Below are 5,860 nucleotides of genomic sequence, written 5' to 3' on the forward strand. Positions count from 1 at the left end.
TCCCCCCCTCCCCGAGACCCACCGGACCCCGAACCCAGGTAAGTGGAGGCAGACTCCCTGTCCTTTCCTTCTCCTACCCTGCAACCAGACTGGGGTTGGGGGGCCGGTCCATCCCTCTTTACACACCCCTGTGGGAGGGGGAGACTCGGAGCCGGGCCTGCTTCTCGCGTCCCCGCCCCACCCCGCCCGCCCCCATCCTCGCTCGCCCCGTCCGCCTTTCTTTCTCCCTTTTCTCTCCCCTTTTCCCTTTCCTCCCTTCCAAGATGGCCGAAATGGATTCCCCCTTTTAGCGATCTGGCGTCTCCCTCGACCACCACCTCTTTGTGCCGCAGCCCCCTCGCAGACCTGCTCCCGAGGTAGCGAGGGGGAGGGTCCGAGGCAGCCACAGGGGCTGTGGGCTGCGCGCTGGGCCGGATCTCTGCCCTCTTCGCCCGCCCCACGAGCCAGAGCGGCCCCTGGCCCTGCCCCACTGCCCCCTTCGGTTTGGGGAGGGGTCGCTCTCTGCTTCTTCCGTGGGCACTGGGGCGTCGTGGACGCGCAAGGAAGGACTTGAGGCCGGGAGCGAGGAGACATGCCTTTCTGATTGCTGCGGGGCCGGGGGAGGGCGCTCCTCCTGGCCGGGGTCCCCGGCCTCCCGGGCACCTCCCCCCAGCGGGTCCCTTTCCCCCCCGGCCAGGACCGGGCGCCCCGCCCCCTCCCCGAACCACCTCAGCAGAGCCTCTTTCTCTGGAACACCCCCCTCCTTGGGCCCCGCCGAAAGTTTGACTCTAGGGAAGGTAGGAACGGCCACCGGGTAACTGGGGTCCCTGATCCTCTGACCCAGGCTCCGGGGGAAGCCCGGGAGGAGGGAGTAGAAAGGAGATTGGCGGGGAGGAGGGGAGTTATCGCGATATTTCCCGTCGCCAGCGGAGGCAGGAGGGGTCTGACCGATTGGCCCCCTCTTCTGCTGGAGAGCCGGGCCGCCTGCTCCCTCCCCTGGCCCTCCTGCCTCTAGCTCCGAGGGGGTGGGACCTCTCGGCTAGCAGACACCCCTGCCCCTCCAGTCCCCACAGTGGGCCCAGGCATGCCTCTTCCCCCTCCCCCACTGCCCCCATCTGCCCAGAATTGCTCCGGATGGCTTGAGGTGGGGAAGGAAGAGGTTTGGGGGTGGTGATTTGCCTGTAAACATTGTGGAAGTGTTACTCCGCGCTTCTCCCTGGTCTTTTGTCTCTTAGAGTAACCCCTCTCCCCGTACATATATATGCCTCAGTCTCTCCTGGGCTCCCTGTCGCTTGTGGGGTGGGGGGAGAAGAAGGGGTTGGTGTCCGGGTTGTCTCCCGCTCTGTTCTCATGCCTCCTTCTCTGGGCCTCTTGCAGTTTGTGTCTGTTCCTGAAACTGATTTCTCTTCCTCTCGTCTCCACTCTGTTCCAAGGTGTTGGTACTTGGAGAAGGAGCATAAAGCCAGCTCTGTTGCAGCTTTTGGGTAGGGAGCTTTTCCCAGGGGGTCCCTGGTTTGGAGTTGGGGGTTGAGGCCTTAGAGCTGTCTTTGGAAGGAGGCCGGATCAGACCCCAGGTGAGACCTGGGAGCCAGGATCCGGACCCTGGGTAGCTTGAGTGGGGCTCAAGTTGAAGTCTTTGGGGGTGGGCAGAAAGGGGGGGGATGCTCTCTGCTGCCCCTGGCCTTGCTGGAGAAATCTTGGTTGATGGAGCTGTTGCCATGGGAATGGAGAGAGCCTGAGCAGGGAGAGGCCACATCTTCGTGCAGGGCCCGATGCCCACGCTGCTCCTCCAGCCTCTGGCCCCCAGAGCGGAGGTTGGGAGCTGCACTGCCTTTGTTGCTGGAAGACTTAGGTTATAATTTACCGCGGGTGGATCAGGGATGCACGGAAGGTTAGTGTGTATTTGCAGCTCTGGTTTCAGGCAGGCATGTCAGACTATGTGCTTCTGGGGTGGGTGGGGGTGGCTTGTGCATCTGGCGAGTGTGGGCCTGGCTCTGGTCTGGCTGGATGTGTGATGGGGTGTGTCTGGCCTGGTGTGTATATGTGTGTGTGTCTGGCCAAGTGTCTGTCTGGCTCTGTGTGTGCGTGTGTGTCTGTCTGCCCTTGTGTGTTGTGTGAGAGGGATGGAGGGGGTGTGTCTGGCTCTGTGTGTGTGTGTGTAGTGTCTGTCTGCCCTTGAGTGTTGTGAGAGAGGGATGGAGGGGGTGTGTCCGGCTTTGTGTGCATCTGTGTATATTCAGCAGTGTGTAGCTCTGTGTGTATATTTTGGGTTTTTGTCTTTGTTTGGTCTTAGGAAGCTGAGAGAGGAAGAGGCAGAGAGGGGACAAGAAGCCCAGTTTCAGGAGACTAGAGGATGTTTCGATGCTGCTGGCAGGAGGGGCAGGTCCCAGGGTCAAGGATCAGGGAACACGGAGGGGTTGACCTTGTCCCCAGGCAGACCCCTGTCCCCCCACCCCCAAATACACGGAGCGCATGCAGTTGGAGCCACATGGCTAGGAGAGGAATGCATTTAGTACCTAACGTGGAGACTCCGTTTTCCTACCTGCTCCATGGAAGGGGGGGAGGTGATTAGTTCCTACCCCTCTCTCTCCTTCAAAGTGAGAATGTGCACCGAAGCTCTTGTGTGGGCCGGACTCTGACCCTTCCCAGAAGGCACACTGAGTGGTCTTCTAGGGAACCTGGAGTCCTTCTACCTTCTCCCTGCCTGGGTGGAGTCAAGCTAGGCTTACTGATTTCTTAAGTGAGTGGGAAGCCTGGCCCGGGTGCCACTGTGTAAAGAGCACTGGAATGGGGGGCGCCTGGGTGGCACAGCAGTTGAGCGTCTGCCTTCGGCTCAGGGCGTGATCCTGGCGTTCTGGGATCGAGCCCCATATCGGGCTCCTCTGCTATGAGCCTGCTTCTTCCTCTCCCACTCCCCCTGCTTGTATTCCCTCTCTCGCTGGCTGTCTCTATTTCTGTCGAATAAATAAAATCTTAAAAAAAAAAAAAAGAGCACTGGAATGGGAGTCAGCCAGTTTCTAGTCCTAGGACTGCCGCTGTATTACTGGGTGACCTTAGCTAAGTCACTTCTTTCTCAATTTCTTCATCTGGAGAATGAAAGGATTGGACATTTTCTTTCTTCCTTCCTTCCTTTCTTCCTTTCTTTCTTTTTCCTTTCCTTTTTTTTTTTTTTACGATTTTATTTATTTATTTGAGTGGGAGAGCACGAGCAGGGGGAGGGGCCGAGGGAGAGGGACAAGCAGACTCCCCGCTGAGCAGGGAGTTCTATGTGGGGCTGGATCCCAGGACCCTGAGATCATGAGCTGAGCTGAAGTCAGATGCTTAAGTCGTGAAGTCGACTGAGCCACCCAGGTATCCCTCTTTTTTTTCTTTTCTTTTTTAGATTTATCTATTTATTATTTTAGAGAGAGAGAGAGCAGGGGTGGGGGTAGGGGGAGGAGCAGAGGGAAAGGAAGAGAGAATCTCGAGCAGACTCCAAGCTGAGCATGGAGCCCAATGTGGGGCTTGTTCTCACCACCCCAAGATCATGACCTGAGCTGAAGTCAAGATTCCGATGCTCAACCCACTGAGCCACCCAGGTGCCCCTGGACAAGGGGCTTTCTAAGATCCCTTCTACTTCTGCAATTCTAGGTGTCCGGATGTGACCTTGAGTGACGTTTCCCAAGACCTAGTGGGGGAGTGGGGCTATTTCATGTGGAGGAAAGGCAGAGCAGAGAACGCTGTGTTGGGGCATCTGAAGGAGCAGGGAACCTCTGGGTTATCAGAGACAGGCTGTTTCTACAGAGGAAAATGAAAAAAAAAAAACCCAACAACAACAAAACCTGACAGTGGGAGAGGCCTAAATTGCAGGGAACTTGCAGGAAAAGACTGGCTAGAATAGAGAGGTGGGGGGTGGTCTCTAATTAGTAGGGGCTTTGAGGAAGGGGAAAGACAAATGCCAGCCTTGAAAGGCCAGGAGGAGCTGGGATTGGGTGCTGGGTACTAACGAAAGGTCCTTTGCTGCCACTGTAGCCGGGGACCGGGAACATGGGCTGCCCAGTGATCACGCTCGTTCTTGCAACGACAGTGGTTTGGGGACAAAAGGTGTGGAAGGGCTTGGCTGCAGCTGGGGTGGGGGACAGTGCTCAGGTCCCTGTGGTGATACCGTTGGGAGGGACCTGGTAAAGCCCCAGAGCTCCACAGAAGCCACTTCCAAAGGCCCCATGGCCTCTTCATGGATTTTGTCTCTCTGCCTCGGGCTGTTTCCCATCTCCCAACCTCTAACCCAAAGTGATGACAGCTGGAGGTCCAGCCACCATCACCCCTCTTCCCTCTCCTTCCCACAATATACTGGCCAGTTGCAGCTGGGGAGGAATTGGGTCACAGGTGTAGGGCCCTGAGGCCTGGGGGTGGGAGGTGCGCCGGAGAGGGGGGAGTGGGGGTTGCGCAGGGGGGGAACTGAGCTGTTTACAGTTGTTCTTGGCACCTGCTGGCAGGGCCCGGCAGGTAACCATGGCAATCAGGTGAGGAACCAATCAGTGCTGCTCCCCGCCCCCAGCCCCAGAGGTAGCAGTCTGAGGCCCCTGGGGATAGGGTGGGGGGAGAGGGGGTGCAGCAAGGGGGGCCTGTTCTTATACCAGAGAAGGAGGCATATTTCTTTCACTAAGCACCACAACGCCTTCCTTTACCCCTGCATCTAGATGGGAGCTCAAGGGATAATCTTGGTCTGATTTCTCACGCATGCCAAGGGAAGTGAGAGGGTAAAGGGCACGGCCACTTGCCTGGGAACTCCTGTGTGTGGAGGCCACAGTTGGCCTGGCAGGAACTGGATGGGAGTTCATGAGAGCACAGCCAGCGTGTGAATGAGGTGACCTAGGCAGGGGGAAGCGCCTGCGTGTGTGCGTGTGCGTGTGAGAGGGAGACACGGGGGAGCGAGATGTGCCGGAGGCAGCCTGGACACCCCGCATCAACCAAAATGTGTCGTTTCCGGCTGTGCGTGCACACGGAGATGCATCTGGACGCAGACACGCACGGCGCAGCGGTCACACACCGTACCTGTGGAGGCCCAGACGTCACGTCCACCTCCCATGGACGTTACGCACACTCAGCTACTCAGCGACTCAGCCACTTGGAGTTTGCTCTCCCCTCTGGATGGTTGTAATAATATTTGGGCATCTTGCCAGGGACAGGGTTACTATGGAAACGACCAAACAGTGGAGTAGCCAGCAAGCCTACAGGATTGTGAAGGGGGAGCCCTTGCAGGGAGGGCCAGGGGCTGCCCTCTGTGGGACAGGCACCCCTTTCCTTCCTTAGGCCAAGTCTGTGCTTCCCGGCCGAGGCGTCTCCACTGGCTCTCTGGGCTCGCTTGTTTCCCTCTGTCTGCTGTGCAGACTTGGTGTGTCTCCCACATGTGGCCTTTGTGTCTCTGCATCTCTTTCGGTCTCTGGCCAGCCTCTGTGGGCTGTTTGGGTCCTGGCCAAACTCATCCTGGGGTCTCTATAGAAACTGTTGATCCTGGCTGTGAATTTCTGGTCCTAGAAAACCCAATGTGGTGGCTTTAGAAATCTTTCTGGAAAGGAGAGAAGGGTGTGTGTTTTGAAGGAGTCCTTGGGGCTTGGCCACCCTCTCGAACCCCAACCCTTGGGCTTTTCCACGGGAAGGAGTGGGGGGGGGGTTCCTTTCTAGCTGTAGGTTTGATTTCTATACCAAGAAGTTAAGCACATCAGCCAGTCCAGAGCGGGGCCTTGACTGACCTCCCTGGACCCTGCCAAGGCCTGGCTGGGTGCTCGGGGCTGCTGCGGAGAGAACTTTCTGCCCAGCCTTGGCAGGCATCTCTGAGAGCCTGGGGTCTGTCGCTGGACAGCCTGTGGACAGGTTGCGGCCCATGGAGACAGTGCCCATG

General features: G+C 57.9%; 1 long non-coding RNA gene across 1 annotated transcript; it reads left to right on the plus strand.

The window, feature by feature from the left end:
• The first annotated feature begins 7 nt into the window (after window positions 1–7).
• LOC121105006 lies at window positions 8–3,003 on the plus strand. The gene is made up of 5 exons (XR_005837423.1): window positions 8–38; window positions 264–356; window positions 677–776; window positions 1,357–1,870; window positions 2,273–3,003. It is a non-coding gene; the product is annotated as an uncharacterized LOC121105006 (long non-coding RNA).
• Window positions 3,004–5,860: the final 2,857 nt, after the last annotated feature.

Source organism: Ursus maritimus, unplaced genomic scaffold, assembly GCF_017311325.1.
Source record: "Ursus maritimus isolate PB19 unplaced genomic scaffold, ASM1731132v1 scaffold_24, whole genome shotgun sequence".
NCBI classification, from domain to species: domain Eukaryota; kingdom Metazoa; phylum Chordata; class Mammalia; order Carnivora; family Ursidae; genus Ursus; species Ursus maritimus.